Raw genomic sequence first — 14,418 nt, forward strand, 5'->3', positions numbered from 1 at the left:
AACTCGTGTGACATACTTTACGGTTTCTAATACCAATTCCTCGAGCAATGATTATGGAAGTGTTATCATGTTTGCATTTGGATACCATTTCCATGTTACTTCAAACAACTATTAGCTAAACTACTATTCAAACAACTCGGACTAAATATACTAGTACAGTGTAAATTTGTGATATGCCGCAAGAGGAATGATGTTGAAATGAAGTATATGCAGTTTTATGATGAATAATTCATTAAATGTTTCCTTGTTTCGAGCAATCATTCTGTTTATTTGCCCCTTTCTTCCGTTGGAAATCACGGTACGTACTTATTAGTTAATATTAGTATGCATTTTCAATTGCAGCGGTGCTGTCTGATACAATGCTCGCAAGGGCATTTATTAAGGTAGGAGAGATATTTTCATGTTAATCCTTTAAGTAAGCGTTAATACTTATGTAAGCGAAGCGCTACCAGCTAGCATGGTACTCTGCTATCTGCTAGCATCCTGGGTCGTATCAGCGCTCAGAGCCTCGCCCCAAGGTCGCCTCACTTGCGGCAGCGAGAACCAGAAATAAGTCACACGGGAGTTTTCCCGGCATTCATACTTACCATCGCGTTTTCGCGCGCTTGAAATTTTCACTTTTCATAAAATTGCGAAAAATAGATATCGTCATTTAAAAATCTAAAAGTGTGAAATACGTATTCCAGGAGTAATAATCTATCGATTTAGGCAATAAAAAAATAATAGGAAACTACTCTATTGTCTTACTGTAATAAATAAGAATTAAACTTACCTTAATGTTTACTGTGAAAAAAGGTTTATATATACTAATACTACCAAACACGAATATACTAATTGTTTTGTAATAAAGGTCAATAATATGAAAGTTCCTTTCCCTTGGGCTACAACCTTGTCGCGGTGGAAAGGCTTGCGCGCTCCTATGACCCCTAGAGCTGCACTGGCGGGATTAATTCTAAATTATTCCCGGTAGGGCCACCCATGCCAGATAGGTCGAAGGGTAGGAGCCAGACGAAAGGTAGTCCACGTGATGGTGTCACGTGAAAAACACTGTTGGAATGGAAGTGGGAAACCCTACCAACTATCTCTTCCCTGTAAACATGGAGTACAACCAAATGAGCCTCGGAATCTCATCGCCCGGGACCCGTCCGCAAAGGGCGGGTGTCGGGCACGTTAGCGAGGTCGGCAAGGTCCTCGGGGTCGTCAACATGCGAAATCCTTGCAGAGACTTATCATCATCATCATCATCATCAACAGCAGCAATGAAGAAGGAAGAAAAGAAGACCAAGAAGATGGAGAAGAAGAAGTCGGCTTTAAATGTAGGGACGTGGAATGTGAGGACTATGATGAGGGCGGGGAAATTAGAAAATATCAAAAGGGAAATGGATAAAGGGAAGATAGACGTCTTAGGATTATGCGAGGTGAGGTGGAGGGATGGGGGGGACTATTGGAGTGATGGGTATAGGGTTATATATAGTGGAGGGGAAGAAAGCCAGCGAGGGGTAGCTTTAGTATTAAACGGGAAGATGGGTAAGCGTGTGGTAGGTATAGACCAGGTAAGCGATAGGATTCTGGTGGTAGAAATTGAGGCGCGGCCCACCAACCTTGTGGTGGTCCAGGTTTACATGCCCACTAGCAATCATAGGGAGGAAGAAGTAGACGAGGTGTATGAACAGCTCGAGGAAATAATTAGAGACACACCGGGTAAGAATTCTGGTAGTGATGGGGGACTGGAACGCCTCAGTCGGGGAAGGGAGGGATGGAAACGAAATAGGAGATTTTGGTCTAGGAATACGGAACGACAGGGGAGAGAAAGCAGCAGAATTTTGTAGGAGAAACAAATTATTCATCACAAACACGTGGTTCAATCATCATAAAGGGCGAAGGTATACGTGGAAAAGTCCAGGGGATGCGGGGAGATATCAAATAGACTACATTATGGTAAGACAGAGGTTTAGGAACAGTGTGAAAAACTCGCGCAGCTTCCCTGCAGCGGATGCGGATTCGGACCACAATCTAGTGCTCATGAAATGCAACGTAAGATTCAAAAGACTTATGAAAGTTAGGAAGGCGAAGAAATGGAACGTAGAAGCCCTGAAAGGGAGTATGAGGAGAGAATATCAGGAGCTAGTGGACATTAGTATACGGGAGATTGAAAGTACCAAGACGGTAGAGGAAAGATGGGATAATATAAAAACGGGAATAGTCAAAGCGGCGGAGAAGTCAATTGGTTACGTTGACAGTAGAAGGATAAAGAAGCCGTGGATAACGGAGGCAATGGTAAATGAAATGGAGGAGAGGAGGAAGTGGAAGAACGTGGACACAGAACAGGGCAAAAGAATGTATAGGGAATTGAATAATCGATTACGACGTGAAACTAAGAGGGCAAGGGAGGCTTGGTGGAAAAGACAGTGCGAGGAAATGGAAAAGTTCCAGAAGGATGGAGAAGTAGGCGCGTTGTACGCCAAAGTTAAGTCGCTATCGGGCGGCAAAAGAGGACAAGACCTGTCTAAAATTAAGGCTAAAGATGGGAGGATGCTAACCGAGCGAGAAGAGGTACAGGGTAGGTGGAAGGAATACGTGGAGGACCTGTATGACGGAACGAACAGACCAGAGAGATTGACTCTAGAGGAGGAAAGTGCAGTGGAGGAGGATAATCTTGGGCCGGAGATATAAGATTCAGAAATAGAGAGAGCACTCCGTGATATGAAGGCTAGGAAAGCCGTAGGCGTGGACAACATCCCGTGTGAGCTTCTGAAGAATCTAGGGAAGGAAGGTAAGAAAAGGTTTTTCGATGTAGTGCGCAAGATCTATGAGGAGGGATGTTGGCCGGAGGATTTCGTGAAGACGGTTTTAATTCCGCTTCCGAAAAAGAAGAAAGCTGTGGAATGCGGAGATTATAGGACTATCAGCCTAATATCCCATGCGGCTAAATTAGTGCTGAGGATATTGAACAGACGAATGGAGGCGAGGGCAAACGAGTATCAGTTTGGTTTCAGAAAAGGGAAGTCAACTCGTGATGCAATAGCAATAATGAGGGCCCTCGTGGAGAGGAACCTAGAATGTGAGCAGGACGTATATGTGTGTTTCGTGGATTTTGAAAAAGCGTTTGATAGGGTGAACTGGGTAAAGTTAATGGATATTCTCAAGAGAATAGGTGTAGACTGGAGGGATAGACGACTGATTTGTAATCTGTATATGGCCCAGACTGCGCAAGTGAGGATAGCGGACGGAGAATCTGGGTGGGCAACCATTGGCAGAGGTGTGAGGCAAGGATGTCCTCTATCGCCACTGCTCTTTAACGTGTATGCTGAAGAGATGGTAAGGGAAGCGTGGGATTCGTTAGAAGCTGGGATAAAAGTGGGAGGAATGATGTTCAAATCAGTGAGATTCGCGGATGACCAGGCGTTGATCAGTCAGTCAGCAAGGGGGCTTCAGGCCCTAGTGGATGCGTTATACGAACGTTGCGAGGAGTTTGGGATGAGGATTAATCACAAGAAAACTAAGGTAATGCGGTTTTGTAAAGCATCACGAGCCAGGAATGTGAGACTCAAGATAAAGGTGGGTGGTGAAAAACTTGAGCAGGTTCAGCAATTCAACTATTTAGGCAGTACGTTAGAGGAAAACGGATACAGTAGTAAGGACATCAGGAAGAGAATAGCATTAGCGAAGGAGGCGTTCATAAGCAGGAAGGAGCTTCTGAGAGGATCGTTGTGTAAGAGTTTAAAGAAAAGGTTAGTGAAGAGTTTGGTTTGGAGTGTAGCTCTCTACGGTGCAGAAACGTGGACACTGAGGAAAGAAGACGAGAGAAGATTGGAGGCGTTCGAGATGTGGGTATGGAGAAGAATGGAGAGGGTGAAATGGACAGAGAGGAAAAGGAACGGCGAAGTGCTGGATATGGTTGGCGAGGAGAGAAAGCTTTTAGATGAGATACGCAGGAGACAGAAGGTTTGGATGGAGTTAGTGCTTAGCGGTGAGGGGATGTTGAAAATGGTGTTGGAGGGTAGAATGTTGGGGAAACGAAGGAGGGGAAGGAAAAGAATAGGGTTTTTAGATAGATTGAAAGAGAGTAGGCATTACAGTGAATTAAGGAAGGCAGTGCTGGAAGGAAAGGGAGGCTCCCAGATCACCTCTTTAGTACTCCATGGAAACCTACCTTAATCGGTAGAATACTATAATAATAAATATGAAAGTTATCGTCGCGAATGTAAAAATTTGTCAATTTTCCTTCCGCGCACACGACGAAATAGATGTTAGTAAATAGCTATCTGTGGAGCCCATAATTTGAATTTACTTCACTGGAATTGACTTGTTGAACTGCAATAGCAAAAGGTGGTAAAACTGAACTTGCAAAAAATCTCAAGTGAAGTGGCGAAATTGGAAGGATTGCATAAATTATAAAACACACATACCTACGCAGGCGAAAATACAAATGCAAACAAGTAATAGCATTATTTGATGAACGAAAAATTCTGGAGTAAAATGGTGCAATGATGATGGCATGTTTGAAAAACGAAAACGCATTTATTATGAATAAAAAAAACTACAATAGACCTCTGGACAAAATTTTAATTTGCCTTCAAATATGCTCAAAAAAATCAACAAGGATAAATATATACGTAAAACGTTTATCATATGTAATAATTTTCCATGGAATGTTTTTTAATCGCAATAAAAGGAAGCTTTTCTCATCAGCAGACACTCCCACCTCAATACGTATTTCCATTGGCTGACGGAAATATGACGTCAGCTCACAGCCATTCACACTTGGTGATCAAAAATTCTGAAGATATCGTAACAAAGGTTGCCAGCACAAATAATGGAAGTAGAAATCTTATTTGTTCATGTAGAATATTATTGGTAAAAATTAAGGGTATGAAATTTTCAATATTCTTTAGTAATATTCCATTTAAATCTGTAATATCAGCTTAGGGAAACGCGTATGCTATGAAATCTATTTGGAACTGTCATCTACTCAAAGCCTAGGCCATGGCCACCTTTAATACAGGCCAGTACATGTGAGGCACCATGGTGCCTTCACAGCTCGGCGTTGCGTACTTGGGGCGGAGCTATCGAGCTATTGGGAGCATCGCAGCATGTTAAGGTGTGACGTCACGGAAAACGTCACGTTTCCCGCATCGCTCCGGACGCTCCCGTGAAAACTAGGGTCTGCCCGCTTCGAAACTAAGTTAGCGTTCAATGGACCGCACCCTAGGATGCGAGTTGTCAGGAGTTTTGCATCGTCTGAGATTACCAATTCATGCATGAGGCACAGAGCTCAGGGAAACATGTCTTAATAATCACCTATTAAAATTGCCTATGGTCCGAAAGTTTCCTTTCTTAGATAGGGCATTTATAATCCTTATTTAGCCAAGCACTACCTCCTAGCAGGGTACTCTACGCTACCGTCAAGCTCGGCAGCAAGAACCAGAATGATGTCACAAGGGCTTTTCCTAGCATTCATACTAAACCGTCGCGGTTTCGCCCGCTTGAAAATTTTCACTTTTCATTGAAACGCGAAAAATAAATGTGGTTATTTAAAATCTAAAATCGTGAAATACGTACTCCACGAATAATAATCTTTCGATCTAGGCAATAAAAAATATGAAACCACTCTATTAAAAATATACTGAAATATTGTTACAAGTGAATTACGTTTGGTAAGTGAGCTAAATATTGTGCTACAGTTAACAAAAATAGATGTTTTTCAGGCTTTTTCCTACCTGATAAATATTTTGTTACATTTTGTCAAATCATTTGTCGGATTCCGTGATATTAGTTTATCATCTCTGGGAAAAATAATTGCTTTCCAACTGCTCTGGAACTCTTTTGAAACACAAAAATCTGTCATAGAACTAGTATGGGACTTATTTCCACTCATTTGTTCTAAAAATTGGAAATATGAAGAAATTTGTAACACATTTGTAATCCCCTTACGAACTCCTTCGTACCGAGTGTGTTCGTGCAGAACTTTTTACACATTTGGACTTCCTTTTGAACGATTCAACAGGATTTCCAGACGTCATTATTCGTACTGTAACTGCTGTGTACTAAGAAGATTGATTTTTAACTGCTTTCCATACGTTTGCAATTCTTTGTGAACAATTCCAATGCGATTTATAGACATCATCATTTGTTTTGGAGCTGTCTCCTACGCGACGACATACCACGGCCAAGTGATTTTTTTGCTCGAGAAAACGAAAATTCTCTAATATGTATTTGCAAAGAAATCCATCATCGATTGACGAAATAATCGTAAGTAAGTTAAGGAAACGGATCTTCAAAATGTTCACTCGAATGAGTTTAAATAATAATAATAATTCTATTTTCTTTGTAGCTTAAATCGTATTTTTGGGGCCGTTTTGGAATGCGACAAAATATCTTCACTACGTGCCGAGAATATTGATTGCGATAAATTTGGTATTCAGTAGGGTGGTTTCCTATAATTTTTTTATTGCCTAAATCAAAAGATTATTACTCCTGGAGTGCGTATTTCACGCTTTTAGATTCTTAAATGACGATATCTATTTTTCGCGATTAAATGAAAAGTGAATATTTTTAAGCAAGCGAAAACGCGACGCGTAAGTAGGAATGATGGGAAAAAGTCCGTGTGACGCATTTCTGGCTCCCCCCCCCCGCCTACTGAGGTGACCTTGGGCGAGGCTCTGAGCGCTGATACGACGCAGGATGCTAGCGGATAGCTGAGTACCATGCTATCTAGTAGCGCTTGGCTTAAAAAAGGTTTATTAATACCTTATCAAACGAAGAAAACTTTCCGACCTTAGCCAGTTTTAATAGGTGATCATTATGACATGTTTCCCTGAGCTCTGCGCCTCATGCATGCATTGGTAATCTCAGACGAAGTAGAACTCCTATCTACTCGTATAGAAACTAGGTCCCTGTGACGTCACGTAGAGTGGCATCGCATGGGCGCTAATCTGGCCTTTTCCAAATGAGGATAAAATTTGACCCTTGCCATTCGTCTAAAACGGTATTTCAAAAACCAAATAATTTGTGTATTATGAATACACTAATGGTGGGTAAGGAATCGCAATCAATGCCTTTCGTTTTTTTTATGAAGGAAACTACCCTCTTCCAAATCTAAAAATTTGTTCCATTGCAGTTTGCAATGAAAATCAAAAGCAGTGCAAAATATGTTACACATGATTTAGAAAGGTGTACAAATGAGCGAATGACATGGTGGGACGCTATGATGCCATGAAATGCTGTGTACCTCGTTTCAATTCCACAGTAGTATCTGGTAAATATTATATTATGTTTTGTCAAAAATATGTCGGTTTCTGTGATATTACTGTATCATACATATAATCATGTTGTAAGTGCTAGTAGATGCCGTCCCCTCTTATCCCAAGCTTGGTACGAAGTGCACACCTCCTCTGCAGCTTTTCATTTATCCCAAATGCAGGAGCTCTCTCAGGAAATATATTTCGGTAAGTCATGGCACTAAATTGTTTAATGAGTGTCCAAAATGCCTGTTCAATACCAAAATGTCCGTAAGTCGTTGAAATTTTTAAAAATATTACCTCGACTAGCTGCAGGCGAAATAACAAGAGGGCCAATTTTTCAACGCGTTATCCCTGAAAACAACGCAATGCCTTCTAAATAACATCATACACCACATTTTATTTTATTTTCGTTCCATTAAGCACGAATACAATAACAGGCCCTTGATATCCACCACACCGATTAATTTATTCTACTCACAAAAAAACTTGCGAGATGTAAGAGGCCGGATGCTGGCTCGTCATGTTCCAAAGTACCTACCTAAGTATCCCACGCTCTCTCCGTTCTTTTCCTCTGCTTGCACCTTACCTGCACATCCCTCTGGTTTCCGGTCGCTCCTTTCCCACCAATAGGTACTGCAACATCAGCCTCACACGCCACGGCAATGGCAACGAATCGGAGAGGTGAATGCCGGTCACGTGGGGACGCCTAAGGTAGAGCAAGCAGCTTGGCAGCGGGCAGTCGACAGCGGGATGTAGACTGCAACATTTAATTGGGATAAATAAAAGAATGGTCTTTCCCTTGGTCCCTTTACTTCCTCTGACGGACCAGAAGCGGTCGTAATTCTTACAGAGTATCTTATTTGTCTTTAAATACTATTCCCATTGCGCCGTTGTGGAATATGGACGTCATGGATAAAATTTTTATTTGAAAACAAAAAGTCCCAGATTGATGTTAGCATATTTCGTACCAATGCAGTTTCTTCTCATTTACATATTTTGGGACATCCTTTCGGATCAACATCAACGTCTCAACAGTCTTGTATTTACATTTCTTAAGTCTTGAAAGAGCAGGAGAACAGCGAGGGGGTGGTTTTGTGGGATATCCCCCCCAGAGCTGAGAGAAATTTTTAAGTTTAATCTCTTTTATGTAAAAAATATTAGTGCGTCAATGAAACTTATGGAAGAATTGTAGATTTTTTTAGGTTAAACTTCAATCTTTATACTATAAAGCCCCTTAATGACCACTCATTCATTCATTCACTCATACAAATGTTTGGGGTGAGCGAGACGAGATACTTAATTGGATTAATACTATTTACAGAACATTTTAAGTATCATTAAAAATTCTCTAAGAAAGCCGTTAAACTCATCATTTATCTTGAAAAAAAGTACTGGGGGTGGGTCCCAAAAACTCCCGCTTACCATGCCCCCAGACCCCCCAGTATTAGTTGCGCCTTGATTCCTAGCTTCGCCCCTGAGCAGGAGAACTATAAACGTTGAACATTACAACAAGGCGCCATTGATATATTGATTGATAGATGTTTCGGCCGTATTGGGTCAATTTCAGAGCGATCTTTCATATAATTCTCTCCATCAATTCCCGAACTTACGATTTCGACTCCTCACTTGTTAGTAATTCTCCAGTATTTTGTTGTAAATTGGAAATTGCAATATTTTTATACTTGTTGAAGCCATTGCACGGAACTCCAATTGTAAAAATATGCACGCACAGGAAGTACACCCGACCACAATTACAACAAACTCCCTGAAAGAACACCACACAGCATGAATAGGGTAGTTTCCTTCATCAAAGAAAACGAAATGCATTGATTGCTATTCGTTACCCACCATTAGGGTTTTCACATTTTATAAATTATTTGGTTTTAGAAATCCCAGTTTAAACGAATGACAATGGTAAATTTTAACCTCATTTGAGAAAAGCCAGGTTGGCGCCCACGCGATTCCACTCCACATGACATCACAGGGACCTGGTTTCTACACGAGTAGATAGGAGTTTTACATCGTCTGAGATTATCAATGCATGCATGAGGCACAGAGCTCAGGGAAACGTGTATTAATAATCACCTATTAAAATTGTCTAAGGTCGGAATGTTTCCTTCGTTTGATAAGTAAGTAATAATGCATATTTGAGCCAAGCGCTACCTGCTAGCAGCCTGCGTCGTATCAGCGCTCAAGCCTCCCCCCAAGGTCACCTCACTTTGCGGCAGCAGGAACCAGAAATAAGTCACAGGGGCTTTTCCCATAATTCCTACTTAGCCGTCGCGTTTTCGCGCGCTTGAAAATTATCACTTTTCGTTTAATCGCGAAAAATAGATATCGTCATTTAAAATGGCATAAAAGAGCAAGCACTCATCCTAGTGACTACCCTTGACAACTTCAGACATGATCACTTTTATAGACCAGTGGTTCCAAAAGTGGTCGCTACCGCCCCCTGGGGGCGTTGCTGTAGTCTATGGGGGCGAAAAGTACCAAGGGGGCGACAGGAGGGCGCCGGAGGGTCCTGATAATGTGAAAAATCCGAAGGTACCGCAACCTATCTTTTGTCTTCGCTTCTAAAGTTTACTTTGTTTCCCGCATATGGAAGTCATTTAAACCATGTGTTTTCTTACATTTTAAATTAAGAAGGGTTGAAAATATTTCCAAGCCTTTCTTCAAGGTGGGGTATTAAAGGAAGAATTAATTGGACAAAAAAATGACATTGAATTGAAACCAAAGTTAAAGATAAATTATCAAGAGTTTTGGCTACGGAAGGAGATTTTCAATCGTTATCCTGCATTATGGATGGTGGTTAAAACACTCCTTGCATTTCCGACTTCGTATTTGGTGGAACGTGGTTTTAGTGCAGTCACTCACCTTATTCCAAGCAGAGAAACAGACTTGAGGTTTGCGAACGCGGTGATTTAAGACTTCTGCCAAGTGGCATTAAACTGGACGTTGGAAAACTTGTATCATGTCGTCAAGCTCATCCTTCTGATTAAAATTTTATTTGATGGATATATGTAATCAATTTTAGCAATGGAGTCTTCTTAAATGACTTCTAGACCATGAAAAATTATAATAAAAATTCACTTAATTGTTGAAATAATTTTAACAAAAATGATTTGTCGTTCTATTACTATAATTTGAAAATTTTCATGCTATATAATTGCTTAAATTATGATTCGGGATTCCCTATGACGGTTTTATGTCCCTAAAGGATCAAATTCACCTCGCCTGCGGTCAGAAAATGGGTTTATTTGTGGTATTTCGATTGAAATTTTGGCCTAACTTGCCGCGAAATCAAAGGGGATCTGACGACGCAATCACTGGCGTTAATGCCGCGTGCATGTTTAGCCGCTTCGGAGACTAGGTTCACTTTCCGTTCCACTGCCACTGCTTGGCATACGGCGAATTACTGTTTTGGCGAAGAATTCTCAGGAAGAGACAGTTATCAACAATTTATTCATTTGATGTATTCCTCACATTTATTAGCACGATAATAGAAACATCGGTGCTTTACCAATGAATCTTTCCTGCATTATCCATGGCTTAAAAATTCAAATGGGGAACAATTTTGCATCTAAAATATTCTTCCCGCAGTGACAAGTGATCGTCGACTGAGTGTCGGACAGGAGGCACTAATTTTAATTCTTAAGAGCTATAGAACACGAAGCAGATAATTTAATTCACCGCACCAGATGTAGTTTATTTTTGGCGCCAAATTCGTCAACTCGCCGGTATAAAACGGAATTTAATCGAAGCATTACCAAAAACTTGAAGAAATGAAATCACAACGAATATTTTATGGGAAATAAAACCATTCCTTCAAAATGTTTGCATGAAGAACATCAGTTAGAGTACTGGGTATGCATCACAGCGTTGAAGGATCAAATGGTGAGTCCTTCTGTATGTGTAGCATTTTATTGAAAAAAATACAAGTACAAACAGACCTGCAATAGGGTAGTTTCCTTCATCAAAGAAAACGAAAGGCATTGATTGCGATTTGTTACCCACCATTAGTGTATTCATAATACACAAATTATTTGGTTTTAGAAATACCGTTTTACACGAATGGCAAGGGTCAAATTTTATCCTCATTTGAAAAAAGGCCAGATTGGCGCCCATGCGATGCCACTCCACGTGACGTCACAGGAACCTAGTTTCTATGCGATAGGATATGAGTTTTACATCGTCTAAAGTTACCAATGCATGCATGAGGCACAGAGCTCAGGGAATAATGTCATAATGATCACCTATTAAAACTGGTGTTCGAATATCACTGCGCAACTGTTCGAGGCACGTCACATGCTGCTCGACGACTGACTGACTGAGCAGCTCTCACTTGCTTACGATCGCTCCGTGGATAAGGTTGTGTGGAGCGAGAGACTTACCTGTGGCCTCGACTACTCCAAGGAGAAGGCGTCGATCCGGCCACATGTGAAAAAGCTCTTTGTTGTAATGCTTTGTCAATTTGTATCTTTATACCACGAATATACTTAGTTGTTTTATAATTAAGTGAAATTATTTCGATTATCTCAACCACAGAATACTAATCCTTAAAATATTCGAGCGTATTCCGAGATACTGGTTCCATTTGCAAAACTGCAGAATCGGCGCGCACAACTGGCTAAGGTCGCAAAGTTTTCTTCGTTTGATAATGTAATAATAAACCTTTTTCAAGCCAAGTGCTACCAGATAGCATGGTACTCTGCTACCCGCTAGCATCCTGCGTCGTATCAGCGCTCAGAGTCTCACCCAAGGTCACCTCAGCAGGCGGGGGGGAACCAGAAATGCGTCACACGGACTTTTTCCCATCATTCCTACTTACGCGTCGCGTTTTCGCGCGCTTAAAAATGTTCACTTTTCATTTAATCGCGAAAAATAGATATCGTCATTTAAGAATCTAAAAGCGTGAAATACGCACTCCATGAGTAATAATCTTTCGATTTAGGCAATAAAAAAATAATAGGAAACCACCCTATTTCCAGCCATGAGTGGTCATCCTTATAAAACGCAACACACTTATATTCGTAGGCAATGCTTGTCTGCATAGCATTCAGGATACGCTTTGTAGATTCCGGTTAATTGGGACGTATCGGGACTTACGCACTTCGCCCCAATTAGGCGAACTCTCTCGTATGGACATATATGGGCATAAAAAAACTTTGAAATGGATGAAAGAAGACAGAAGAATGTTTATAATGCCACCTAAGTTTAGTAAATTATTAGTTTGATTAATTGAGCGAGTTTAGTTAACTTATTTTCATTTTTAAGAATTATAACAATTTAGCTGAAAATATTTTTCAGAGGCTCTGGCGACAAAAATAAAACGTTAAAAAAAACGTAGGAATTTTTTTTTAATTCGTCGCGAGTATAGAGTCTATGTCGCCGACTCATGGCCCAATAAAGCGGCATGCTGTCCCAATTAAGCGGAAAGTACTTTGGGATATTCCTCTATCGGGTTCTGTTCTTCAAGATCTGCCCAAATTAAGCGGCTGACCCTTGTAACAGGTAGACCCATTAAACGGAATCTACTGTATTTCATCAGGTTTTTTTTAATATGCAGCAAATCAGTGGTTTATTTTTTACAGTCATAACGAGAAAAATGTAAGTTCAGTCGAACACCTCTGGAAATGAGAGATCAAGGGACTGGTATTATTTACTCGCTTATAGACATTTCTTAATAACAAAAATTCCCACTTAAAATGGTTCCAAAGATACCACTCTTATTTACAGAGGCACAAATAAGGAAGAAGGGGAGGAGAGCACAGGGAATCCTGAATTAATAACTTATTATACACATTTTAATCTATACTCTTTAAATTATCTGCAATGTATATTCAAAGGATTCTATTAATGTCTTTTAGATTGTCGTATGGCATTATTAATATGCTTTCCGATCAAAAAATATTGTTTCCTTTTTGAAACAACTCTCCACAACATATCTCTATACAACAAACACCTCTATCACACATATCTCGATTCACTGTATTCGACGATGCAACAATTTTATCTTCTGAAATTTTTTCCTCGTCCCAGAGGCGCCATAGTTATTTTCTTAAGATCAAAACCTTGTAACTCCCTTCAGAATTGTTATAGTTAATGATTGTTTCACTAAAAATAAATTTGCATTTTATCAAATACGATACGCAGCATAAAGAAACCTATGACGTAAAGAAACGTAAGTTAGTAACCGACTGCTTTTTACCTTGCGAACATCCAAATTTTCTTGTCCTTGAGGGAGGTACGTCGTAATAACAACATTTTAACATAATTCTTGTAAAAATGGCGAAGACCTTCAAAGAGAAAAGAGTATGAAGAATATTTCGTAGAAGATTCAATCATAAACAATGGTTAGGCGACAATTACGAGAAGAAGATAAAGTAAAAAAAAAACACAACTTGGTAACAGAAATTTAAGAAAATGTTTTTATTCGCCCAATGCTATAATTTTTATCGAAACAGTGCATAGCGCAAAAATAGTTTTCATGCTGCTGTAGACAACACTGCGTTCCCGGCCTTATGGGGATTAACATAGAATGGCTGTTAGACAGATGGAGAGAGGGAAACGAATCTCCATAAGAGCCCACACTGTCAACAGGATGTGGAACGCAGTGTACCCTTCTCGAAAAAACGAAAGGGGAGCAGACACGATGCCTTTTTTTCTGAGAAATGACATTCGTAGTTGGTCCTGTTGTTATTATGCTGGAATGGCTACGGAAGATTTTGGGAAGTGGCAAGCCCACCTTTATTGGTTTCATGCAACCATTAAATAGTCAGGGACTATTAATCACTCAAAGCTTTGATCTATTTACCAGTGGTCACGTAAAGTACTGCTGTTGTTGGTACAATCAAATGAAGTACAAGATGAGCCTGTTGAATATAAATCTATAATTAGGCACGACTAATTTTCGATGGATTCAGCCATCAGCTGCATCACTTGGTTCTCTGGACATGCAAACAAACACAACTGGAGTCGAATTAATCGTTCATCATGAATGATTTTCTTCATATTGAACAATTGCATCTCGGACTGATAATACCAATCATTGGGTGCATAGATTAATTGATCATGATATGATGACCATTCGGTGAGAGCATACCAAATGCAACAAAACCAACCCATTCAAAAAAATCTATCTGTGACTGCACTAAATCTGTGCTGTAACTGGACT

The sequence above is a fragment of the Ischnura elegans genome (genome assembly GCF_921293095.1).
Source record: "Ischnura elegans chromosome 13 unlocalized genomic scaffold, ioIscEleg1.1 SUPER_13_unloc_2, whole genome shotgun sequence".
Taxonomy (NCBI): domain Eukaryota; kingdom Metazoa; phylum Arthropoda; class Insecta; order Odonata; family Coenagrionidae; genus Ischnura; species Ischnura elegans.